Source organism: Choloepus didactylus, chromosome 14 (assembly GCF_015220235.1).
Source record: "Choloepus didactylus isolate mChoDid1 chromosome 14, mChoDid1.pri, whole genome shotgun sequence".
Classification (NCBI taxonomy): Eukaryota; Metazoa; Chordata; class Mammalia; order Pilosa; family Megalonychidae; genus Choloepus; species Choloepus didactylus.
In genome coordinates this window covers 22,835,199-22,861,561 of record NC_051320.1, presented here as the reverse complement: position 1 = coordinate 22,861,561, position 26,363 = coordinate 22,835,199, and the positions used below count along the sequence as shown (strand labels likewise).

Below are 26,363 nucleotides of genomic sequence, written 5' to 3'. Positions count from 1 at the left end.
CCTAGCTCCACTCCCTTCTGCTGTGGAGCCCTCTTCTTTGTGTTTCTGTCTTTTCTCCTTATTGGAGATGCTGTGGCATTCTTCTCTCTCTTCTCGAGGGACTTAGAGAGGGCATTACAATGGTAGGTGGTGGAGAAACGTCTGACACACTTAATTGATTTAAAGTAGTAAATGTAAGTTGGTTTACTGTTCACTTTCCAGAGGACAGAGTATATGATGGCAGCAGGGAGTCATAAATGAATTTGGGGAATAGGTGTGATGATGACATCTAACTTTTCTGCAACTTCCGAATATTTTAGATCTAGTAATAACTTATTTACGTGGTTTAGGGAACTTTCATCAGTTTCTCTTAATATAGCTTTTTATGGTATAGTTAAAAAGGTGAGTATTTTCTCAAGTTTGCTGATGGAGAAAGAGTGGCATAGGAAATGTCACTAGGGCCAAAATACAACTTGGAGGCAGGGGTAGGAGTGGTGATGGGGGGAGGATGGCTGGGTGGGGAGAGGGACAGGATAAGAACCCAGAGTCTCTGGAATTCATTACATCAACACTGTATTTTATTTTAAATCAATTCTTTAAAACAGTGTATTTTTAATCAATTTTTTAATCTGGGTAAAGAATTAGAAACAAGTGTTTTTCTAATTTCAATGTCGATATGAAAGGATATGATCTAATTCAAGGAAAGTGATGGACATTGTAAAATATATTTAGATAAAAGAAAATATATTTAATTTAAAGGGTGGACATTGATTCTGAGAACATGTTCTCCGTAACTTTTTTTTTTTTGGTATTCAAATACTAATCTTTCTTTTTTAAAACCATGAGGATAGTCTTTATTTGACTGAATACACCCACCCTCAAACCTGTAACATTCAAATCCCCAATATTTTTAAAATCTTATAGGTCTACGAAGTCCAAAAGGTTGGGAACTGCTTCTGGGGTTCTAGGATAAGAAACTCTGTCTCTATAAGCTTCTCTCTGGAGGTTCCAGAAAGATCTCTGACTTTTACTCTCTCCTAGGCACTTGTTTGTGTTGTTGATGTCCATGAAAATGCTCCTTCAAGCTTGGAGAAAAGGTAGGATTTAGCCCTTGTTGCCATTAAATTTTCTTGACACATTGACATCAAGAAACTCCATTCATATTAGTTGTTTTTATCATATTATCATTAGTTGTTGATTTTATCATATTTAAGTTTAAGAACACAGTAGTGGTAGATTCAGTTAAACCGGGACATGCAGCCACGATAATGTCTTTTTTAGATTCTGTGGTGGAAAAGGAGGTGATGAGTGATTTTAAACCAGAGTCCTCATAGAGAATGCTGATCTTTGGTAAAGAACAAAGGGGCCACAGGAAAATGAGGCCTATTGGCATTTCTTCGTGGATTTTCTTCTCTCATAAACCAGAGAAAATGGCTTTAAGTGACAAGGCAGGGTGTCTACTTACTAATAACCACAAAGCTGGAGCTGAGGAGATAGAAGGCTTGGGGGAAGGTGAGAGAGGAGGCCCTGGCAGCAGAGCTTCTCTGGGCTGTGTAATTAAATCATCAACTGTCAGCTATCCACTTTCTCTGGAATTGGAAGGAGAGGCTATCTTCTCATGAATGATTTAGTTTTCTCCCCTTTCCATGAAAACATAAGGCAACATGTGTCCTGGAAAAAAATCCTAATGTATTATCATGCTCAAGAATATGATAATTATTTTATAATTCCATTTATATTCTTGAGGTTTGGGATGAAGCCATTTCCTGAGAGATATGTTATTGCAAAATTGAAGTTTTTCAAGAGAGAGAGAAAGAGGGAGGGAGAAGGAGTGTGTGTATTTGGGAAGGGGGTTGCATGTGTTACAGAAATCATATTAATAGAAAGCTCAAGATATTTATATAATGATTCTCATTATATAAATAAAATAAATTATAATTATTGTGTCACTGGTTGTACAACTCTACAAATGTACTAAAATCATTGACGTGAACACTTACAACAAATACATTTTATGGTATATAAATTATATCTCAATAAAGCTGTGAAGAATTAATTCAATGTTGCTTGGTATATATAGACCAATAAAATAGAAATAAAAAAGAAAATAGGCACAAAACATTTTTTAAAAGATAGAACTCAGTTCACACTGATAGAAGATCCTGGAGGACTGCAGAGGGATGGCCAAAAGTGTGAATCTGATACCAAATCAAAAGAAAAATATGGAAACATTTTGAATTTTCAGTTCTGCAGATTGAGGTGAGTGCTTTGCCCTATCCAACCACTGATGACTCCCCCTGGATTCTGGGGGCTGCCTGCTCTTTAAAGGAAGGGATCCCTGGACAGGAAGGAGTTTTCAGAAGAGAGTGACCCAGAGGGTCCGCATGGACTTGATACTTGCTGTGACTGGGATGGTCATATAACGTATCAGGAAGCTGGGACAGTTTACAGCCAAAGGTTGGTGCTAATAATAATTACACCGGGCCAAGTGCAAGCAAATCAGATAGAAGGTCGCTGGAGTTCTAACCATGTGCCCGATGGTATAATACATATTTACATGAAACTCTTGGTTGGTTTTATAAATAGGATTTGTTATCAGAAGTTATAAATTTACCCCTCTGAGTCTTGATTTCCTCAATAGTAAAACGGAAATTTATTCCTTCCTTCCTTGCTTCCACATATATTTATTGAGCTCCTACCTTTCGCTTAGTTCCGTACTAGGAATTCAGGTGGTAAAGCTAAAGACAACCCATTCCTAGCCCTCAAGGGACTCCTAGGCTAGTTTTAGAAACAGAGACACACATAATCACAATTGCTTTGCTCAGTGACCGCCCCTCATTCATCTTTCTGGAGGACAGGACCCCTAAACTGAGCCTGAAAGTCAGAATAGGCTTTAGGCAGGGGTGAGAGAAGTTAATTCCAGCAAGGGGACAGGGGCACAGGTGTACTTCAGGAACAAGCAACTTCAAGAACTTCGTTTCTCATTCAGAGGCAAGAAACTCTCTGGGCCCTTGTCGTCTGCCCCCTCCACATGGTGACCACACTCACCAGAACCCCGAGGGTGCCGAGAGGGAAACACACCCATGCCAGCTGACCTCATTTGAAATTTACAGTGATGCCCACAGCCCTGGCACAGCCCTGCAGAACTGCTTGCTGCACAATACTACCCCACGGCCCCAGATAACCAGATCTTCTCTCTGAAGCGATAGTGTTCACTTTCTCTTCTCTTCAAACTTGGCCAATACCAATTCACTCTTAGCCAATGACCTTGCCCCAGATTTTATTGCAGTCAGACAGGAAATATCTCACCTTTCCCGCCACACCTGCCCAGCTCCCTGCAGCTGTGCCCATGCTGTCTACTTTGTCTGTTGTCTCTGAGGCCCAGCGCCTCAGCCTTTCTCTGTGGCCAGACCTTCCAGAAAGGGGGCTCTCTGCCCTCACCCCAGCCCGGGCTTGGGCACTCGACGTTCTCCCTTCTCCCTCCAGCATCCTGCCCTACTGGATCTTTTGTGGCCTCTTGATTTGATCATTTCTTCCTCCTACCACACTGTTGAAACCCCTCTCACCTTAAAAAAGAAAATAAACCTCCCTTACGATTCCTCTTACATGAAATGTCCAGAATAGGCAAATTCATAGAGGCAGAAAGCGGATTAGAGATTACCACGGGCTGGAGGGAGGAGGAGTGGGAGTTATTTATTAAAGAGTAACAGGTTTTTACTTTAGGTGATGGCAAATTTTATGTTACATATATATATTTATGGTACATACTATATAAAATATGTATTATGTTTATCTCTGTAACATATTAAAAATAAAGTTGCTATAAATATTCCTGTAAAAAATTAAAACAAAATTTCCCCCTTGTCCCTTGATCACCCCTCCCCATCGTCTCACATTTCTCTGCTGCTCTTCACGGCAAACTTCACTTCCCACCTTCCCTTTTATTCAGATAAAGCTCCATCCTGCAAACCAAAGCTCCACTTGCTGTCTTTATCTTATTATTTAGACCTCTTGTGCACACGTGGTAGAGCCAACTCTCTCCTCTGTTTGGACCACTGTCTTCACTGGCTTCTGGTGTCTCACTGGCTGCCCCTTCTTGGTTTCCTTGCTGACTCCTCCTTCTCCTGGTCCAACTTCTAAATGCTTGAGTCCCCAGGCCTCTGCACTGGGTCCCCTTCTCTTCTCCATATTTTCCCTCCAGCAACCTCATCTAGTCCATGGCTTTACATAATATTTAGAAGTAGATCAGAGAGTGGTCTCCAGCCTCCGTTGTTAAGGTATTTTATTTCTTTTTTTTATTATATAAGTAGCACAGGTTCAATTACAGATAATATTTAAAAATCAGAAAATACAGATAATCAAAAACAGGAAGCTAAATCACTCTCCAGAAATAATCACAGTTAATATCTCATAGTATACACTTTCGCAATCCTATATACATTTTATTTAAAACGAGAGAATCAAACTGCACATAATATTTTGTAACTTGTTTTGTTCATCAGCGAATGCTTTTGTGAATCTCTTTCCATGCCAACATATGCAGGTCTCCAGCATTATAGTTGATCACTCTACGGTATTTTATTTGGTGGATGTTTCCACAATTTATACAACCTATTCTTTTTTTTTAAAATATAAACTTTTTTTATTAGAGAAATTCTAGGTTTACAGAAAAATCCTGCAGAAAATACAGAGTTCCCATAAACCCTCCTATTATTAACACCTTGCATTAGTGGGGTATATTTGTTGATGTAACCCATTCTTAATTGTTAGAGTTATTTCCAGATTTTTGCTATTACACAAAAAAGGTGGTGCTGTGCTTACTTGGCAGCTCCGCACCATGTGCCCCTGGATGTGTTCCTAGTTGTCTGGAACTGTTCAGCTGGAAGGCACTCGTGTTGACACATACTGCCAAGGACGGATGGGGTCCTAGGGCCCCTAGCCTGCTTTCTCTTGCCGAGGGCCGCTCCACCGGCCATGGCTTGTCGGTGGGGCCTTCCTTTCACCCAGTCATCCTTGGGCTAACGAAATGTCCCAGACGCCAGCCCAGCAGACAGGCTGACCAGGCCCGGGGCGCTCCCGGGGCGCGGCCTTTGTCCGCCTGGGCCTTGGGCCCATCTCCCCTCGCTGAGTGACAAGTCGCAGATGGGGCTGGAGTGGGCCGCGTCCCGGGCTTGGCCCGGCGCCTGCCAGAAGCGTGCCCCGTCGGGGCCGCCGCGGACCCCGCTCAGCCTCTGCCGCCCAAATGCACAAAACCCAGGGCGGGTCTGCGGGGGCTCCCGCGGGCGGGCTGGGGGGCCTGGAATGAGCCGCCTTTCTGTGTGCCAGACACCAGATGGGAAGCAATTAGGGACGTGCCAGGCAGGTCAGATGGCAGCTCTCCACGGACCTGCTGCTGGTGGTGGTACAGACATTTTGGCGGGAAGAGAAAACTGCCTCTCCAAAAAAAAACAAAAAAACAAAACAGAACTGTTTCTCTGTGACAGGCCTTTTGGACAAATGTCTTTTTGACTTTGCGCGTGCTCGGGGGAGGGGTTGCCGTTGGGACTGGGCTCTTTGGTTTTGAGATAAAAGCCTTTTGCTCTGTCAAATCTGGGCCAACAAATGAGGGGGAGTTTCCCTACGGCGCTCACAGGGCAGAGGCCCAGCCGCGTTTGCGCGCGGGTGAGCTGGGGGTGAGCTGGGGCTGGCCTCGCCTATTGTCATTGCGATCCTTTGATTGGATTTGTGTTCGGTCCATTGCCTGGCGCAGGGGAGCCGAGGGTGTGCATGTGCAGGCAGAAGGGGCAGGGTGGGGAGGCAGGGACTCAGGACTCCCCCACCAGAGAATCCCCCAACTTATATCTCAGTCCAGTGCTCTGGGCAGGGCCAGGCATGGCAGGAAGAGGTCTGGGAGCCCGAGCAGGTGTTGATTTGTGGGGTGCAAGTTGAGCAGGGATGGGTGGGCAGAGCTTCACTTCTGTCTGTAGTCAAACGCCTCGTGGCCTGTGCCACCTGAGCCAGGCCTTTCTCTACAGAACCACATGCAGAAAACCCAGCCTGTCAAGGCCTGAGGCTCAGGCACCATTTAGACATAGTGCAAATGGCTCCTTCTTTGGATGTAAATAGGGTACAGTTCTAGAACAGCGCTGTCCTGGGCAGAGGAGACCTGAGGGGATACTGTATGAAAGTCCCTCTCCAGCTTCTAAACATCTGTTCCACTGGCTTGCCAGAGGGGCCGAGTGTCCCACTCCAGGCCAGTTGTTGGGTCCAGAAAGCCCCTGCTTCCCCTGCAGGGGGGTCCCTGCCTCTAAGATGTTAATGTGCCTCATCACTCAAGCAGGAAGCAGTATGTGTGGGTAATGATGTGTGGCCCAGATGGCCCCTGCCTGGAAAGAGGAGTTGGGAGAGCTGGGTGGTAAGCATCAGGAGAAAGAGTAGGTGACGGCGCCTACTGTGGGGCAGGGTCGGGAGCACAGACAGAAGTTGTTCCAGGCCAATTCTGAAAGCCGCTTCTGACATTTTGCCCATGGGCAACTGCCTTGGGTCCCACCCTTCCCACTTGGCCTTGCATTTTCTAAGAACCACCCCGGATATTAGGCACAGATGTCCATTTGTGTTTGGTTGGTATGTCAATGATTTTCTAAAAAAGAGTGAAAACTGCATGGGACCAGAGAGAAGGTTGCCGCAGAGAGTCCTTGGGGTTTTAAGAATTGCCTCCCTGGAAGCATCTTGGGGCCCAGTGTGGCCAGCGGGTGCCAGGAGACCTAGACTCAAATCCCACATTCACTTCTCATTCATGTGTGACCTTGGACAAGCTCCTTTGGCTACCGACCCTCAGTTTCCTGATTGGTATTAGGAGGGTATGATACTCAGTTCAGTAACTGCAAAGACCCTGGCCAGCACTGGTTAGGGGGATGATGATGATGATGATGATGATATTGTTGTTGATTTTTTTTTCCAATACTTATGGCGGCATCTTCCAGAGAACTAGGCCCCCTCTTTCCCCTACTGTAATAGGCAGACAGCCTCTTTTTAGAATATCGATATCCTTAGATTATCTTTTTCATTTATTTTCAGTTCTTTAACTCTGAGTCACCCCATATGGTAGCTACTAACCACGTGTGGCTACTGAGCATTTGAAATGTGGTGGGTTTAAATTGAGATGTGTTCACGTGTAAAATACACACCAGATTGTGAAGACCTAGTTCCAAAAGAATGTAAACTATCTTATTTATAATTTCTATATTGATTAATACTGTTGAAATGATAATATTTTGGATACATTGGGTTAAATAAAAATATTATTAAAATTAATTTCACCTGTTTCTTTTTGGTATTTTTAAAGTGGCTGCTAGAAAATTTCAAATTATATATGTGGAATGCATTATATTCAGTTGGAAACTGCTGATGAAGAATTGGGAAAAAGATAACTTTCTTCATATCTAGCTCTCCTGCCCCCTAATAAGGCTGATTAGGTGACAGAATACTCTGACCTTTACCCTCAGGAAGCCCAATCTTTCCAGATTCAGTGTTTTCTGACATTAGGTTGTTTTGAGACTGTAAATTGTGCCTTGTACCTACAAATCAGGAGCCAAAGGTTGAGCAGTGCTGGTTCTGGAAATGGAATCTCTGGCTCTTCCACCTTCTGTTTTTGCACAGGGTCGTAGGAGCTGGAGAAAGCCCAGTCCAGAAGAAAGCCTGCCATGGACTTCCAGTGCTTGGCCATGCTCTGACATCTCATTCAACCAGCCATCCATTTTCTCCTTTATAAGTTTAAATTGAAGCATAAAACAAATAAGGCCCTGGGCTTATCTTGACACTGAGACCTGAGCATGGCTTGGAGAAGTAGGCATTCTTCTTTGCCTCTGAGTGGAGGAAAGACCTCAACACATCACCAGGAGGGACTGGCTCTCCCGTGGACAGTGATCCTCCGCAAAGATTATAAAAAGAGACGAACTTCTCACCTCCACTGGGAGGCCACTGAGCATGGATGGGAATCTGGACAGGGTGGGGACTGTCCAGGCTGGTCCCCTGAGTGAGTGGTCTGCTTCTGCAGTCGGAGGCACCGTGGGGCCGGCACACTTGGGAAGGCCCTTCGAGCTGGTGGCAGCTCCCAGTGAGGCTGGGGCTGGGCCTTTCCAGGCAGAACAGCCTTGAGGATATGAGTGACAGAGAAGTCCCACTCCCTGGGGCAGGAGAATGCCAGAGATCCTTCCTTCAGCTTGAATAAGTTTTTCAAAAATTGTTCTCTAGGCTTGGCCAACTAGCTGTGTGAGTGCAACAGGTCATCTAGCCATTAAATGAAAATGTTGGCAAAATGGGCTCTACCATTCCATCCTGCCCCCAAGAAACAGAAAGAAGAAACAGCTGGGTGGGTGGAATCAAGTTCACAGCCAAGGGGACCAGATGTTTATCTTTAGAGCAGCACCTACCCAGGAATAAATACAGGCAAAAAGATTGTTGTCAAGTGAGGCTTCTTACCTGGTCACACTTTCCTTTTTGATGTGAGAAACATGCCCCCTGATTAATGGGAACCCAGAGCTTTGAAAATTGTGCCCTTTTCCACTTGCCATCAGAGCACACCCTTAGCTCATGCCACTTCCTGACCCTTGGGCAAAGCGTTGGTGGGGACAGGACCCAAATTCAGCCCCATTTAAGTGCGAGATGCTGAGCATCTATTGGTTGCATGCTTGGCAGGAACGGGAGACAGGGTGGAAGGACATGGAGGAAGAGGATAGTAATATGTCTTCAACTGTAGGAAGCAATAGGAAGAGTCTCATAAATTCCTTCCCTCTCTTCCTCACTCTCTTGTCTGCAAGCAAGGCCTGGTGTGCAAAAACACTGAAGCCCAGATCTAATCACGTCACTCCTCTACTCAGAAATCCTTAGTGACTTCCTGCTGCCCACCTACTAACCTCATTTGGGCTGGCCATGATCTAACCCACACTTGTTCTCTCACACATTCTACCAAATCAGATCCTCTCATCTCCTCTGAGAAACCTTCATCTTTCTACCTCCATGCTTCTTCTGGAACTAGACACCCTTTCTAAAATGCCCTTGCCCCCTATCTTCCTCTTGAAACCTTAACCATCATTCAAGGTCCTAATGGATCTGCCACCTCCTTTGTGAAACCTTCCAGGAATTTTCTCTCCCTTATCTCATCTGCATATTCATAGTCTTGTAATTGTAGCTCTCTTTTGGCACTACTTCTGCCTATTCTGATGATTATTTCTGCACATCATGTTTTGATGTGCTTTCAGCATTTACCTCATGCTCTGCACTTAATAGGTACTCAACTTGTGGTGCTGATGGGGCAGTGTGGCAGGACAGGTGCAAAGCAGGTGTCATGGAGATCGAAGAACAAATGACTGACCACCTCAAAGCACAGAGGTGTTATTTTCTAGAACTATATCTGCCAGTAGCCTGCCAACACTGCCTGCCTCCCAGAGAGAACCTATTTTTCCCCCTTCTCTTTTCTTCTTTAAGTCCCACACACCTGCTTCCCTCTTCATGTTGAATAATAGAAGAGGTGGAAATAAAAGATGCACTGAAGGGAAAGAAGTACTAATTTTGAAAGATTATGTTGTGGTTAGACTAATCCCACAATACAGGGAGTTTAGTTTTGATCACTTTCTGCTCATCGTTTGCTTTTTAAATAAAAACATATTTAAAGAAAGCTTTAGGATCTTGTGCACTCTAAACCATTAACCAACTTTAATGTGCACACACCATCAGAGGACTTTATGAAGATCCAGATCTGGATTCGGCAGGTCTGGGCGGAGTCTGTAATTCTGCATCGCTGACGAGCTCCCAGGCATGCCTCTGCTCTGATGCTGGACCACTTAGAGAAGCAGAGACCTGTACATAATTTTCAGATTGCACCCAGTAAACTGGGTTCCTCACCTCAACTTTCTTTGTTTGAATTTCCATAATATCTTCTTCGTGCTGTTCTTATGGCTCTTATAGTTGATTTCATTTTGGTATAGTTATGCTGTATGCTAGAATGTAAGCTCCTGGAAGACAGAAGCATCTCTTCCTGATTTCTCTGTATTTTTTCCTTACAAACTTCATAATGCCAGCACATAGTAGGTCTTGACAAATGTTTGTTAAATGAATGAAAGAGTGAATTAATGGACTATATTCAGGGAAAAAGCTGAGTGTTCTATGGTGTTCTATGGAAACTGCCCTCTCTCCAGAACCGGACTCGTTGCCTAGGGAGAGGGGACATCCTATTCTGAATGGACCACATGGCCTTTTGGACACCGTAGGCTCCAGTCACACTGTGGAATGCACCATTTTGGAAAGGACACTGCTTACCACATGGCAGTTGCTGTATACAGGGTTTTATGCCTTACTGGGGAATTCTCACTATAATCCATGTAATTATTCAAGTGCTAATTATAGAACCCATGGAGTATCCAGCCTCTTAGGCTTTCTTCATTTCTCCTTCCTTGTTTCTTTTTGGTCCCTGCTCAATGTCTCATCCACTGGAGAGCTGTGAGGGAGATCTTTCTCTCATACAGATCTCTTCCTCTTGCAATTCCCCGCTGCCAGCCAGAATCGGAATCAACTGCTTAGCATGGATTCTAGGCCTTGAGCCACCTGCTCTGCCTGCCTTTCCAGCCTCATCTCCTATCCTTGCCCACTCTACACACTGCTTCTGACCAATGGACCATTTACCATTCCCGAGCACATTCTCATGTCGCCATGGCTTTGCTTTTCCCCTTCACTTCGCTAAAACACCTTCTCTTCTCTACACCCAGCAGCCTCTGACTCCTGGCCCTGGGCAATCCCACCTTCTCCAGGGGGGAGGGGGGCTCCCACACCCCAGGCAGAGACAGCCAGTCCCTCTGGGTAGCCCCCGCCTCTCTGCAACTCTCGTTTTTGCATTCATCACGTTGTATGATCAACAGAGCTCTATCCTCCTGTCCTACCTGCCTTTTCCTTTGGGTCTTTGGCACCTAGTGAGCCCTCAACACATGTTTGTTGAAGAAGCGAGGTCAACAGGGAAGCACTTTAGCCTACTATTTAGACTGCTATTCACAACACTTCTTCCTTTCTCCTGGCAATCCGGAAGGGAATTCACCTACTGTGTGCCCATTCATTACCTCCATGTCTTATTCATGCTTCATAACTTCTACATGCAGTAGGTCTTATTATTTTCACTTTAGTTTCATCACTTGTCCAAGGTCACAGAGTGACCTCAGCCCTCTCAAGAGCTTTCTGAAGTTTTTGTCAACAGGCTGGGAGAGGCATCTGAGTCACTCATTCCTGAAACAAGACTTCAGATGTCTGATGGAATTTCCACTCTTCCCTATCCCAGGAACGTTCACATTACTCAAGCGACAGGCACGGGAAGTAGGGAGCCAGTTGACCTGGTAGGTATGACATTAAGGGTGGGGCAATATTTCTAAACCACAAGTAGCCAAATTATTTCCCTCCTCAAGAGGGGTTATTGGTGGTGCCATCAACAGTGGTGACATCAGTTTTATTGGTAGCCATCATTTAAAAACATTTCCAAGAGGTTATTTTTCTTTTTCTATTACATTTAAAGAAAAGTGATTTCATGCTTGCCTGTCTACATCTGTCTACAGGTAAACGGCCATTGTAGGGTATGGGAGGATGCGGGATTGAAGCGGGATCCAGCCCTTGGGAACCACGTGACTTTGGGCAAGTTACTGAAACGTCCGAGCCTCCACTTCCTCCTTTATAAAGTGAGATTGCTGGGAGGGGGATGTGAAAGAACTTACCTGTGAAAACAGGAGCTGTGCCTCTAGCAGCCACTCACAGATGTTTGCTGAGTCTGAGATCCCAACTAGTCTAGGTGGACCTCACATTTATCTGTCACCGCAGCGCTGCTCAGGCATGGAAGTGCTTAAATAGTATCAGAAACAGGCTGGGTACAAATTATAAGTAAATAGTCAATGCTCTCCCTGAATATTTAAATAACAGTGCCCTCTGGTATTCTATTTCCTCTCCAGGAAAACGTGGGCCTTAGTGAAATGAAGTGAAGGGGAAATAAAAATACACTAAATCTCACTCACTGAGGTTTCAAGGCCAACTGCACCACAAGTATCTGAATCACCAGTTTTTTTGTTTTTATTTTTTATTTTTTACTGTCCATTCTAACCAATGATAATCTCTGGGTAAGGGATGCAGAGGCTAGCATTGGTACAGTTTCATCGGGTGAAGATTAAGAGGTAAGGGTGACTGAACTGCTTTTCTTAATTCTGTAAAACTCACTAACAAAAGGTGCTTCCAAGAAACTTCCAGAGACCCCAGACCCCTTAATTTGTGCTTGTCATACCTTTGTGGGTCTCTGCAAACAAATCTCGCAGGCATGTGCTTGGGAAGGAAGACTGTAGAGATGTTAGAATTAAACTCGAATCATTACTGCTACTTATAGCATGGTTTTTGTTTTGGTTTAAACTTTCTATTTTAGTGACATACAACTCAAAATTCCCCATTTTAACTACTTTCAAGTGTACAATTCAGTGATATTAATTACATCAAAATATTGGGCTACCATCACCACCATTGTTTACCCCAATTTTTTTTCATCACCTCAAACAGAAACTGTGCACCAATTAAACAATAACTTCTGCATCCCACCCCCCTTCCTGCCGAAAATCTGTAATCTAATACCTGTCGCTGTGAAATTCAGCACTAGGGTTTTAAATCACTCTGCATGACCAAACGCAAGCAAGAAGGTTGATCTTGATAATTCTGGTATTGGTATCTGGCACTGATTTTGTTAATTCAGAAATTCTGATAGTCTCTACAAGGGTTGAATGAATCCACGCTGCTATGGCGGAGAATGTTTAATTCAGGAAAACTGGTCTGTGTAAAATACGCATAGTGCCAGGGGCTGCAGCCGGCATGGCCGTTGGACTCGCCTCTGCCACTCACTGCCTTTGTGGCTCTGAATGGACCTTCCACCAATCCCTGCCTCAGTTTCCCCACCAAGAAGTGAGAGGTGTTCTAGCAGCAGAGGGCTCATGACATTTCGACACTAATGTTTTGCAATAAGTACTTTAAAAAAAGCCTTTTAAAAACTCATCTTTCATGTGATCTCTCTCTCAATGCCAACTCAGCAGGTAAACTCACTGCTCTCCCCTCCTAAGTGGGACATGACTCCCAGGGCTGTAAATCTCCCTGGCAACGTTAGGACATGACTCCAAGGGATGAGCCTGGATCCAACATCGTGGGATGGAGAAAGCCTTCTTGATCAAAAAGGGGAAGAAAAATGGAAGAAAATAAAGTTTCAGTGGCTGAGAGATTTCAGATGGAGTTCAGAGGTCATTCTGAAGGTTGTTCTTATGCATAGTATAGATATCCCTTTGTAGTTTTCAGTGTATTGGAATAGCTAGAAGGAAACACCTGAAATTGTTCAACTACAACCCAATAGCCTTGGTTCTTGAAGATGTTTGTGTAACTGTATAGCTTTAAACAGTGTATTCAGTGTATGGACAGATGAGTAAAAAAATGGGAACAAAAAGTAAATGAATAGGGAGGGATGAGCGATGAGGGGGATGGGATGTTTTGGGTATTCTTTTTACTTTTATTTTTATTCTTATTTTAATTTTTTTTGGAGTAATGAAAATGTTCAAAATTGATTTTGGTGATGATGGTATGATGGTACTGTGAACAATTGATTGTTCACCGTGGATGATTGTATGGTATGTGAATATATCTCAATAAAACTGAATTTAAAAAAAAAACCTAACATCTTTTGGCCAATTTTATTACCAAATAAAGTAAGACAATCAGCTCCATCCATCCCAAACCCCACTCAGTCCCTGAACCTCGCCCATCCTCGCCCATACCTAATTCCCCTGGGGTAGGTATTGGGAATAAGGGGGATCAGAGATGGGTCAGGTCATCAGGTCAGGCACTTGCTGAGAGAAAACCACAAATAGCCACATGGGAGGTGTGAGCCAACCACGTGATCTTCGGGAAGGGCAATGTCTCCTTCGCACGCATGCCCACTTATTTTCTGAGAATCCACTCAAGTCTTGAGAGGTCTACACCTCATATCCTTAGATTTTCTCCTTTGAGTGCAATGCTCAGACTTTGTGACTCTCAATCAATAATAAATCTGTGAACACCTTGGTTTTTTGTAAATTTCTTAACTATGCTAACCAAATTACTTTTTTAGATACTAGAGGAGGCAGGGAGACAGGAGGGGAGGATATTTGGGACATAATATGATTCCTTTTTCTCAGCAACAAGCTGTCCAGAAAAGGCTCTATCATATTTCTAATAACATTCTCAGCACACACTTTACACAGGCATTGATTAATATTGTTAAATTTTTTTGTGATGATGGTTTAGAGGGGTCCCCCTTAGGGGTAAACATAGTTTGAACAAATTTTTCAAAAATATTTTTCCATTTAAAAAAAAATAAGTAAAAGATGCATAGGGTAAAAAAAATTCAAACAGTTCAATAGGGTATAGTATATGATAAGAAGTGGATTTTCCCCATTCTTTATCTTCAGTCCCCTAGCTTCCCCTCCACCAGAGGCAATGATCATTGACAGTTTTAAAAATATCCTTTCAGAGAAATTCTCTCCAAGTACAAGCATACATAAATATGATATCTGACCTCTTTTTAGACAATGATTGTATGTTATGTACACTTTTCATTTAAAAAAATAATTATGAGACTAATATAGAACAGAAAACAATTAGCATAAGTAAAAAAAGGTAGTAGCCAGGGATGTACAGAGTGGTTGGCCACACACCAGAGAGGAGGTGACCTTTAAATGATGATGCAGCTCTGCAAAATATTTCACATGTCAAAATAGCAGCATCACAAAAGCTGTATCAAAACAGCTTGCTTCTGACTCTGATTATACAGTAACATATTGCACTTATGAAACCTAACGATTTCTAATGAGTTCTGTTCTCTTCAAAGCCTTGGTGAGCAGACATTTATTTTGATGATATCATCTCCCTCATCTTTGGAATTACTTCGAGGTTGTCCTTCAGAGTCTGCTGGTTAATTTTTTCCTTGCAGTTTTGATAGTGGGGGAGGGGGGTCATCAAATGTTAGTGAATTTGGTTTTTGCAAAGAGAAGAAATAATAGAGGCAACTGATCTAACAAAAACGTAATTTTCCATCAAAGACAAAGATTAGATAACTGCAGTGTAATGAGGCTGATGAGCACATGGCCTTGCAAGCTGACTCTGATAAAAAAAAAAAAAGGAGGTTCAGAGAAATTTTGCACAGTGGCTGCCTTTGTGGAATGTATGTATGAGCTTCTGAAGGTCTCTGGGATAAGAGGACTGTTTGTATCTGTGGCTAATTTCATCAAGTTTCTTAAAAAAAAAAAAAACCATCCCATTTACTTAATAGTCTTTTCATTCTGGAATATGCTATCGAATATCCTTGATTTTATGATGATCTGATTGTAATCTGTTTTGATTATTTCCGTCTTGCAGCAAAAGTGAAACTTCATATACTTCAAGTACTTCAAGATGAAGTAATGATTGAATTACATGTAATAAGTACACTTACTTATTTCCAGTACTGTCTTGGCAATGCACTTGTCATTAACAAACCAAAAGCAGATTAAAATTGCAAGTAAATTCATCACTTAAAAGCGGATTTGACACTGCAATAGTTTGAATGCTCAATACACTTTATTTGCTTGCTTAATCACAAGCTGCCAATACAACCAATGTACAATAGCCAGGGACACAACACATCCAAAGGTGGAGGATATGAGGGTCTCAAAAGTCCATTGGCCTGAGGGCCAAAAGAAACCAGGTGGTATCTTTAACAAGAGGTCTCAGAACTGGGAAGATTTGGCCCTCCATATTCTTTTTTTATTCCACCAGCATTCCCAAATAATGATTACCACGATGATGATAATTTTAATATTTTTTGGTATGGACAATTGACATTTTCTCAATCTTATATAAAAATGAAAGCATCTTTAGAAAACTTTGCAAATGCAGGTTCAAGAAGAGTGCCCCAAATCTCCTCCCTTCCTCCTTTGAGCCAGATTGTTCCCCCTAAATTACTCCATAGGAATTCAGGAGCTGTCACCGGAGGAGAGTGGCTGGGGGGGTGTAGTCGGTCTGGAGTGTGATGTTTGTTTGTGATAGGTGGTCATATATCCTGCCACATACACATTCAATGACTGTTTATTGGATATCTACTGTGCGCCAGTAACAAAATTCAGCTGAAGCTTTGGGACTAAGAGACCTAGTCCCTCCCTCAAGGATTTTTCAACTCAGTGGACGAAAACAGAGAAGTCAACAAATGAGGTCAATGCATCGAGATGAGTGCTGGGCTAATGGATATACATGTGCTTGGAGTCTACAGGGCACAGCTCTCCTTCTCACTTACAGGGCTTGAAAGAACAGGAACTGCATTATGAAATGATCACCCACATTTGTAGGCTTCAGATGAGTCCAGGTCATTTGAACTCTCCACAGGGAGCCAGCCCCAAGCTATCCAGGGGACCTCCATATAGGTGAGCTTTCCTGAGGGATCCGTACAAGGTACGAAACTCAAGTACAAACTCATACCCCCTTGAATCAGTCCAAATAAGGGTATGTGGACAAGTCACACCTGAAGGATGTGACTGCCTGTACTGAAAGTGGAGATGTGAGATCCAGATCCCCTTTTCAATATCCTAGAAATGTGTAAGCAGGGACTCTTCCCAGCAAGCTAGGATGTGTAGTCCCCCAAGATATGACTGACAAACATCTTTGATTACTTGATTGTATCTTTCCTTTGATTATCCTTCTTAACCTCTTTGAATCTCAACTGGGCATTTCCTAGCATTTTAATTCAGATATCATTATTAAGCACCAATTTCAAACCAGTACTTTGCAAGGCTCTATAGAAGACTAAACAAACAAATACCTTAATAAAACAAGTAGTTGCTCAAATGTGAGCTCAGTGAGGCTTATCATACTGACTGCATTTAAAATTGTGACACCATCCCAACCCCACCTTGCATTTTCTATTCCCCTTATCCAGCCCTTCTTTTTATGGCCCTTACCACTTTCCACTATACTTTATACAATTTACTTATTTATTAGTTTATATTATTATCTGTCTCTCCTTGTTCCTGATATATCTCCCCAACTCATCCCACTAAAATATAAGCCTCATGAAGTCAGAGATCTTTTTTTGTTTATTTGCTTACTTATGTATCTAGAATAGCTTTTGGCACATATCAGGCTCTCAATAAATGTTTGTTGAATGAATGAATGAGATGAATGAGTGAAGGACACTTCTGTTGTTGAAGAGCTTTTACTCTGGTTGGGAAAGGAGCAAATATACATACATGAAATATGTGGGGAAGAACATAAGGATATATATAATCAGATGCCAGATTGTGTGACATATATTATAAATACTATAAGAATTCAAAGAAGGGAAATAACAGTGAGGACAGGCATAGTCAGTAAAGCTTCCTTGAATAGACAGACATGAGCTGAAATTTTAAGAAAGTATGGAACTCAGAACTGGAGTTTGGGTGGAAATCAAGAAAGGAGATGCAACTTTAGGAGATGGATGGTAGGTAATACTGAAAGTGTTAATTCTCCAAGACAGTAAGTAGAAAGCAAGAGGAGCACAGAGCTGAGGCTTCAGTTTTAGGACGACACCTACAGTTCCCGCACGGGAGTAGGAAGAGGAACCAGCACAGCCAGGGAAGAGAAAGTCAGGGAGATAAGGAGAGCTGGGAAGTATTCGGTGGCCAGGAGAAGAATCAGGAGAAAGGCAACATGTGACCATGAGGGTTATCTGCAGGAGCAGGCGTGGAAGATCAACTCTGGCGGTGACGGGCAGTTTTGACCTCAGGGGAGTTACTATTGGGCCACATTTGCTATCACTTTCTGGTGTTTGAATCACCAGACTGGTCAGGTTGGTTCTGGGTGTAGTTATTGCAATTGGTAGAGTTGCCAGTAGTGCTGCCTTGCTTGGTGTGACGGTTAAGGTCATCTGTCCTCTAGGCCAAATTCTAGTGTCTAGTTGTTTGGTCAAGCAAGCACTGGCCTGATTGTTACTGTGAGGGTAATTCACGGACTTAAATCATCAGTCAATTGATTGCATCTATGGCTGATTACACACACAATCAACTGAGGAGACTGCCTTCAGCAATAAGAGAAGTCTCATCCAATCAGTCGAAGGCCTTAAAAGGAGAGGTGATTTCAGCCACCGGAAGGGAGAATATCCATCTCTACTTCAGCCAGCCAGCTTCTCCTGGGAATTTGTCAGAAACCTTCCTTAGAGTTCCCAGATTGCGGCTTACCCAAGAATTTGGACTTGCCCAACCTGAGTCACGTGAGCCAATTCCTATAAAAGATCTCATAAATTTACATAATATATATGCACACACACACACACACACACACACACACACACACACACGTATATGTACTGCTGGTTCTGTTTCCCTAGGGATCCTTGACTAATACAGATTTCGGCATCAGGCAGGGGTGACCGGGAGTCGTCAGCATATGCCTTGTCATGTGCATCACAGGTAGCTAGTCCCAGAACGCCACTGTCTTTGGGGAGAAAGCATCACCTTGAAGATCACTTGATTTGAACATTCTCTTAGCCTCAAAATTATGAGCAAAAAAACACCCATTATTTAAGCCAAACCATTGCATGGTATTTGGTTGAGCAGCCTAGGAAACAAAAACACTTGGGTTTGACTGGTTTACGAATAATCGAGAGATCAGAGATCACCATACAATCCGGCCTTGTAACATTTTCCTCTAAAAGTATATTTTCTTTCTAATATAAGCTACTATTAATTTTTGGTTTACAAAGTGATATACAATTTAAAGTAACTAAACATAAATTAAATTCCATTGTCATAAGACTCAATTATTATTGGTTTCTGCTTAGCTAAATCTTGGCCTTCTTTCTAATTTAAAGGAAACAATTCAATTTCTTTCACTTACGGGGATAACTGTACGTTCTGGCTGGCTCAGGACAGTCCCTGATTATGTCTCTTATTTTGGTATCTTATCTGGATTTGCATTTGTCCCAGTGTTTTCTTTTCAAAAGAGGTGTTATTATTATTTGTACAAAATTAACCAGGAATGGGTTTGGTGCCTCTACTTCCCACTTCTGCTGGTTTTGGCAAATAGTGTGTGAGACATATGCAGCAGCCAGAGGTCTTCTCCCTTCAGTTCATGGTTAAACGTGAAAGATGACTAGGCATAACCTCTTTTCCTGAGGCTTTCCAGATGCAGCAACACCAGCACCTCCTTTTCAAGGACAGCATGTAAGGCATTTGCTGATAAAACAAAGCATGCTAGACAAGAGCAGCCGGAGACAAATCACTCCCCAGTCCCAGGTAGGGGTAGTTACTGCTCCTGTACCAGCTGTTGATCACTTTGACAGCTCAATGTAGCAGCCAGTTGTGCTGGGACCCCTGTTTTGGCCTGTGTGATGCTGGGTGCCCACAGCACACGGCTGCCAGTCAGTGGGCTCAATGGGAAAGTGGGAAATTATAGATAGGCTGGGTGTACTTGAGACACGTGCAGGAAATAGAGGCTAAGCAGTTCTACCTCCGACATGTAGGGAGTAGGTGGAAAGCTCCAGCTACACTGGTTGTCTCATTCATTACATCATGTAACTTTACGTCTGGTTCTTATATTGCTAAGTGTGGTAGGCTGAATTACGATCCCCCAAAGACGTCCATCTCGTAATCCCCAGACCCTGTGAATATGTTAATTTATATGGCAAAGGGACCCTGCAGGTGGGATTAAGTCAAGGATCTTGAGATGGGGAGATGATCCTGGGTTATCTGGTAGGTCTGATGGAACCAAGTGTCCTTTTAAGAGGGAAGCAGGAGATCAGAGTCAGTGGTAGGAGATGTGATGGTGGAAGAAAGAAGTTGGAGTGATGGGAGGAAGAGGTTATGGGTCACGGAAAGCAGGTAGTTTTCAGAAGCTGAAAAAGGCAAGGCAACGGATTTTCCACTCAGATCCTCCAGAAGAAATCAGCTTTGCTGATACATTGACTTTAGTCCATTGAGGCTGATTTTGGATCTCTGACCTCCAGAACTGTAAGATAATAAATCCTGCTGTTTCAAGTCACTACATTTATGGTAATTTGTTGTATTAGCAATAGGGAACTATTACAGCTGACTATTGTGTAACCCCAGGGAAGGGGTTTGAGGGAGAAAAATAAAATATTTTTATAGAAAGGTATCTAAGATCTTTCTATTTCACACTTTTTTGATCCGAGATAATTGAGAACAGTGGCTCAAATAAGAAGCACATTATATGTTGTTTATTTTAATTTTTTAACTTACTTTCGTGATTTTTGCTACACCAATAATAAGGTGAGATTGCATTCCTTGAGCAAATTTCCACCAGCAAAATGATGGGCCAGAAGCCAGCTGGATGACAAGAAATCAATTAACCTAAAAGTTTAAAATGTCTAAGGAAAATCCACAAACAATGTAGACTTTTTATTATTACATTATTTTTAAAGAAGTTATTTGCCCAATAACTACCTCTATATGCCTTTCAAGTCATTTCAATTTTTAAATACTATTTCAATAAACTCCAGAGTCCCATAGAATTTAATGATGATGGTGAACACAGTATGCTGACAATTAGAATAATGGATAAGGCCCTAAATATGGATGTTGAGTTTGATTTTCCAGATTCAATATAGCTACAGTAACAGGTTGTAGGTATTTGTAGAGGAAGCTTCTGCTGGAAGTATCTACATTTGGTAATTGAGAAGCAGGAGATGAAAGGGCCTGTCCTAAGACCTGGCTTTCCTTCTTCTAATGCTCTCCAACCAGCTGCCACGGTTCCTGTGGCCGCCTGAAGCTTTGAAAGATGAAGGGGTCATGTCCAGGTGTGCACCCATGGGTCCTGCAGCTGCAGCCTCTGTCTGAGGTTGAAACCTGGAAAACCTGCCCTCTTTGGGGCTTGCACAAACTGGAGGCCTGCTCAATATAAAGTCCTGCTGAAAAATGCCAACCAATAAATGCTTTTAGCCTCATTCTGTTCATATTCTTATATTTCATTTTTCTCCCTCTTAATCCCTTCCCTGGTTGGGGATTCTACCAAACATCATTTCCTCAGGGAGGTCTTCCCTGTCTGACCACCCATCTGGCTACATTTCTTGTTCTAGACATCCTTAGCACTGTATTCCTTTCCTTCTGAATGCCTGTCATGGTTTCTAGTTAGATATTCATTAGGGTGATTATTTGTTTAGTGTGCGTCTCTCCTCGCCAAACACTAAATCCTGTAAGATCTGAACCAGGTCTAATTGCTTACAGCAGTGACAGGAACTAACACACTTAGTAATGCCTTTTTAATTTTGCAACAAACCTCTCTTCTGACAAAGCAGCTAAAAAATTGAAAAGTTTGTATTTAAAGATAAACTAGATGCCAGATTTCCGGGTCTCAAGATAGAGACATGGACAAAATATAACTTGCACAAAGTGTTGGTTGACATTTATTGTCCACCATCAGGGGCCTTAGTGACATCACTGAACACAGGAAATGCAGAAGACACAAATCTGTTGAGTACTCATTATAGCTCCTTCAAAAGTTAGTGGTAATATTAAGGCGATTGGGCAGAAAGCAGCTGCAGAAGGTCATCTACATATCATTCAATGAAGCATGTTTTTTCATTTAGAGCAAAAGCCATTTCTTCTAAATTAATTTCACTCATTTTCAATTCCAAGTTTTCTTGTATATGTATAAAAAGTAAAGCAATTGATGTGAACATGGTGGTGTCATTAGAAGCTGAAGAAATTTGCTTTTGTAAACAATCCTCTGGTTGCCTTTAGTTCAAAATCAGTTGTAAATCTTTAATCAAAGTATTCAATGAATTAAGGACCAAAAAACTTAAATGCTGGAAACTTTTAACAAATTGCAGCTATTGTAAAGAGTTCCAAACACGAAATTTATTCCTACAAAACAAAGGAAGAACTGAACAATGAAACAATGCATCACCTTATTTTCTTCAGGAACTCCAAAGTGGAGGCAGGAGGGCCTGACAAGACCCAGGGTGAGTGGATCCCCCCGTGTGTGAACAACTAGCTTCTTTGGCTCCAACAAAAGATTTTAGGGCTGAATTGTTCAGGAAGGAAAATAAAGGGAAAGAGGAAGAGATCATGGCTGTTTTTCGCTATTGGAATTGTTGTTTTGGTACCAAGACCTCCAAAGAATGTTCAATCTTTAACTGAAATATTCAAGTAAATTTTGCCCTCTCTGGACAGCTGCCACCTCAAGGCAAGTGAACAGTGCCATTGTGTGGAGAAAGCCCTTTGCCAGGGCTTGTGTTTTGATGGGATGGAGGGACCGGAATTCAGTCCCCAAGGACCACCTTTGGGCACTTTGGGGCAGGTATTCAAATGGGACACATCCATGCACCCAGCTCTGGAATTAGTTTGCCGGGGTTTGGATCTGGGCTGCCACCAATAACTGTATGGCTTCAGGGGAGCTAATTAGCTCTTTATTACTTTGTAAATGAAGTGGGTACATAAAAGAACCATTTCACATTACTCTTTGGAGCACTGAACCAGCTAAGGTGCTTTATGCACTTAACACAGTGCCTGGCACATGGAAAACACTCAGTAAATTGCTAGCTCCTGTGCAAACAGCCGCATTTGCTTGAATGCAAGCAAATCCACTCCACCCCAACTGGAAGATCCAGGAAGATGTGTGTGTTTAGCCTGTGGCTTCAGGTAGCCCTGGGCGCCTAGGGTGGGGGGTGGGGTCTCTCCAGTTTCAGAGGCTGGGATGGCTTTCTGCCCTCCCTCCTCTCAGGCTGGAGAAGCCAGAGTACAAACAGCCAGAGCAGCCAGGCACCCCACCTCCTCCCTCTTTCCCACTTTCCTGATCTCCACCTCTCACCACATCCCCGGGAAGAAAAAAGCAGCAGATGGGGGAAATGAAACAGGAGCAGGCTGAGCATCCAGCTCCCAGGGGCAGTGGAGGTGGGATATTAATGCCGAGAGCCCCGCCAGGGCCCTGGAGAGCCAAGATGACAAATAGTTCTGGCTTTGTTCTGGCTTCTTTTGTTGTGGCAAGAGGGCAGGACCCTGAGGCTGAAAATCCCCAGCCCCCACCTCCACCTGACCTCCTGACAGTGGTATCTCCAGACAGCAGGGCAAGTCTCCATCCCTGCTCCCAGTCTGCTTCTAAGCTTGCACCTGCTCGTTTTGCAGGATGAAACCTCCCTGGGATTTTTCAGGGCAAAACGACTCTGCGGGGTCATTTGGGGATATGGTGCTTGTGTGTGAGGCTGAGAAGCCTGCCTTCCTGGTGAGGTCACTGCTCGTTATTACCTTGCTTTCCTTGGCTTGAGCAAGCAGGAAGAATGCCTTGGAGGAGCGTTTGTTTGTGAAACGTCCAATCCCTGCCTAGTTAAGCCCACGCAAGCCAGTTTGTCTCCAGGTCCCCAATCGCTCCGTTTTGTTTCCGTCCTGTGGGTGTCCACCTCTGTCACCTCCTCCTAGCAGAAGGGCCGGCGCCCACCCAAGGCAGAAAGGGCAGGGGCCGGAGGGCGGGCAAGGCCAGCGCTCTCTGTAGGTTTCATCTGAAGGCTAATTTTGCTGGTAGGGAATGTGGGCGAGAGGCCAGGGGCGGCTCTTGGCAGCCAGCAGGCAGCTCCTGGGGAGGCAGCGCCGTTTGAATTCACCAGTGAAGTGAGAGGGGTGGTCACGCCCCCCCCTTCTCCCCTTCCCCTTCCCGCTGCAAGCCGAGGGCGGGCTGGGCGGCCTGGCCCCCGCGCGGCGTCGGGGCTGGGGTGGGGGCAGCCCGGGGCTGCGCCTGGCACCCGGCTCAGCAGCCGGCTTCTGTCTTCAGTCCCTGACTAGCTCTTCAGCCCTCACTCGTGTCTGGAGCTCCCTGAGTCACTTCTCCCCACGCCCAGCTCCGCTTCCGTCTGAATGGAGCGGGTAATCATAGCACCATATGTTAGGAGAGACTCACAATCCGCAGGGCCCTCCCGTGGCCGGCGCGCTTCGGAGCCCGCGTCCGCCCGAGCGCTTAGCGGGGGCAGGTCATTGAACCCGCGGTTCGCGGATGAGGGAACACGGGGGCGCAAAGGAACCCCAGTAACTCGACCGCGACCCCCACACCCACAGACACACTCCAGTGGGGCGGGGTCCCAGAAGCAGGTTCCTGTCTTGGGTGGTCCGTGCTCGGCCCCACCCCGCACGCGGCCCGCGGGGTTCGGGGGTGGCGGGCGCGGGCTCTGCCGCCCGGGTTGTGTGGCCCCTTCTTTCCACCTCATGGAGGACGTTGGCTTCTGGGACTGTTGCACTTTGAATCCAAGGAAATGAAAATGCTGTTAGGGGATAAATGGGGTTCGAGATAAAGTGCCTCACTTCTCCTTTCACCTCACCTTCCAGTCCTTGATTCACCTACTCCAAGGTATAAATGACAGAAAACAGTTTAACAGGTTACCCCTCCATTCCTTAGCCTATTTTTCATGTATGGGGTCTGTACCTCAATTTACAAGACAGGCACATTCCAATGCTTTGTGTCTCCAGGAGGACGCTCGGGGTTTTTAACAACGCCACAGCGTGGGCAAAAGACCAATGGGAACAAACACTGCCATAAAGCCAAGCAGGTCCTGGAGAACACCCACCCCCCAATGTGCCAGGCATTCCCTACAGCTGCTGATTGTGGGGAGGTCTGTGAAGGTCCCAGGGGAGAGCTGGGGACCAGGGTGAGGTGGGAGGGGGCTAGTGTTTCCGGAAGCTCTGGGGCTCTGGCCATCACCAAGCAGTGTGGAAGTATCCAGATACTTTTAACACATGCATGGCCCTCCTGGGGCGTACTAGCGACATAGCATCTCTGATTATGTCCTTTACCCTTTTCTAGGATACTTGGAGAAAGATGGTCTATTTTCTTTTCAACTACTGAGGAAACCATGAAGTTCAGGAGATTCTCAAGCTCTCATGGCCGAGAAGTGTTATGCAGACTGGAGGCCTCCATGGGATTGAGGTGGGAGCCTGGGCAGGTGAGTGTGTGTGTGTGTGTGTGTGTGTGTGTGTGTGTGTGTGTGTGTGTTGACAGGGAAGATGGGGGAGGAGTGAGAGCACTGAAAACAAACCTGAATCTACCATTTCACTGTTGCTGGAACTAGTCCTGAGTGAAATGAAGAAACCATTTCAGTTGTGTGCTTGCCTCTTGCCCTGTATCTTGAATGTTGTCCCCCTGAGAGTGTGGTCCCACTTGGAGCACAGACTGTGGCATTTGTGATTTTAGAAATAGCTGTGTCTTGTTGGCCAAGGACTGCTGATTAACTCCTAATGTGTCCCTCTCACCCTCCCTCCTGCCAAGCACACGGTGGCCTGGGAGGCTAGCTGTGGGCAAAAGCTGGTGGAGGGTAGACATGGGGTCTCTCCCTGGGGAGTATCTGGAGCCCAGGTGGTCAAGGGACAGGAGACTTGATTTCCTCCTCTTTGGATTGGGTCCAAAGCATTGCTCAGCCTTTGCCCCAAATTCTGAGTACTCTGGCCAGGCAGGACCGAGAACCCTCTCTCCTTTTTGGAAAAATGTGGGGTCTCTCTTAGGCTATCAGGCCAAGACTTGGCTGCTTGCCCTATAGAGAAAGAGGATTAGCTTCAGGGTACTCTGTCCTCTGAGGGGCCAGCCCAGGAGACTGAGCACTTGGGTCTCTGGCACTGCTCAGGTCCCAGAGGTCCAAGGGAGGTGGCAAGGGCCTGTCCTGGGAGGTGGCACCAGCCTCCCTGCTTGCCCCCCACAGCCCAGCAAGGAGATGGGAGTGAGGCAGGCTCTGCTGCAGTGCCAGTGAATGTGACCCACATCCAGTTCCTTCTCCCATTGCCCCTTTACAGCACACACCTTTTCCCAACCTACCTGCTCCCTCCCAATGAAGGACATTAACAGGTGTGAGTCCTGTCCCAGGAAACCCCCCAAAAAAATGCTAGGAAAGGGGTCTGGTCTGCAGAATGACTCTCCTTGTTCAGTGAGATGAAGGATTCACCACCAGCCTCTCAATGGAGGCTGGCATTCTGGTAAGGAGTTAAGCTGGAATGCAAATGCTAATCCTTTGGAGAGTCATCTCTTTGCCTGTGTTTTTCCTGGCTCGCCCCTCTGCCCCTGCCAATTTAGAGTTGGAGACAACTTGTCACATGATTCTTTTTCAAATCGGGCTCTGTTCGGTGCTGTGCTTCCTACCCACTGCCCATCCGCCCGCTCTGAAGGGGTGGGGAGAATTGCCACAGGGAGCTCACGAGTAAGAACTGAAATATTTGATTGGACTTGGTCCTAAGAGAGACAATTTTATTACCCTAAATGTCCTGGAAGCCCTGGTGCCTCTGGCTCCAGGAGACTCTAGTCCTGGTTGTTCCCGGCCGGCTGTCTGCAGCTGGCCTTGGCGTCCTTCAGCAAGTGGCTGCAGCATGAGTCATGGAGGCAGG

General features: G+C 44.6%; 1 long non-coding RNA gene across 1 annotated transcript in view; it reads left to right on the top strand.

Annotated features, from left to right (window-relative positions):
* Nucleotides 1-24,802: 24,802 nt before the first annotated feature.
* LOC119508963 overlaps nt 24,803-26,363 on the top strand; it is a 70,126-nt gene continuing 68,565 nt past the window's right edge. The window contains exon 1 of the long non-coding RNA XR_005211600.1: nt 24,803-24,937. This is a non-coding gene — a long non-coding RNA (uncharacterized LOC119508963). The remainder of the gene's footprint in view (nt 24,938-26,363) is intronic.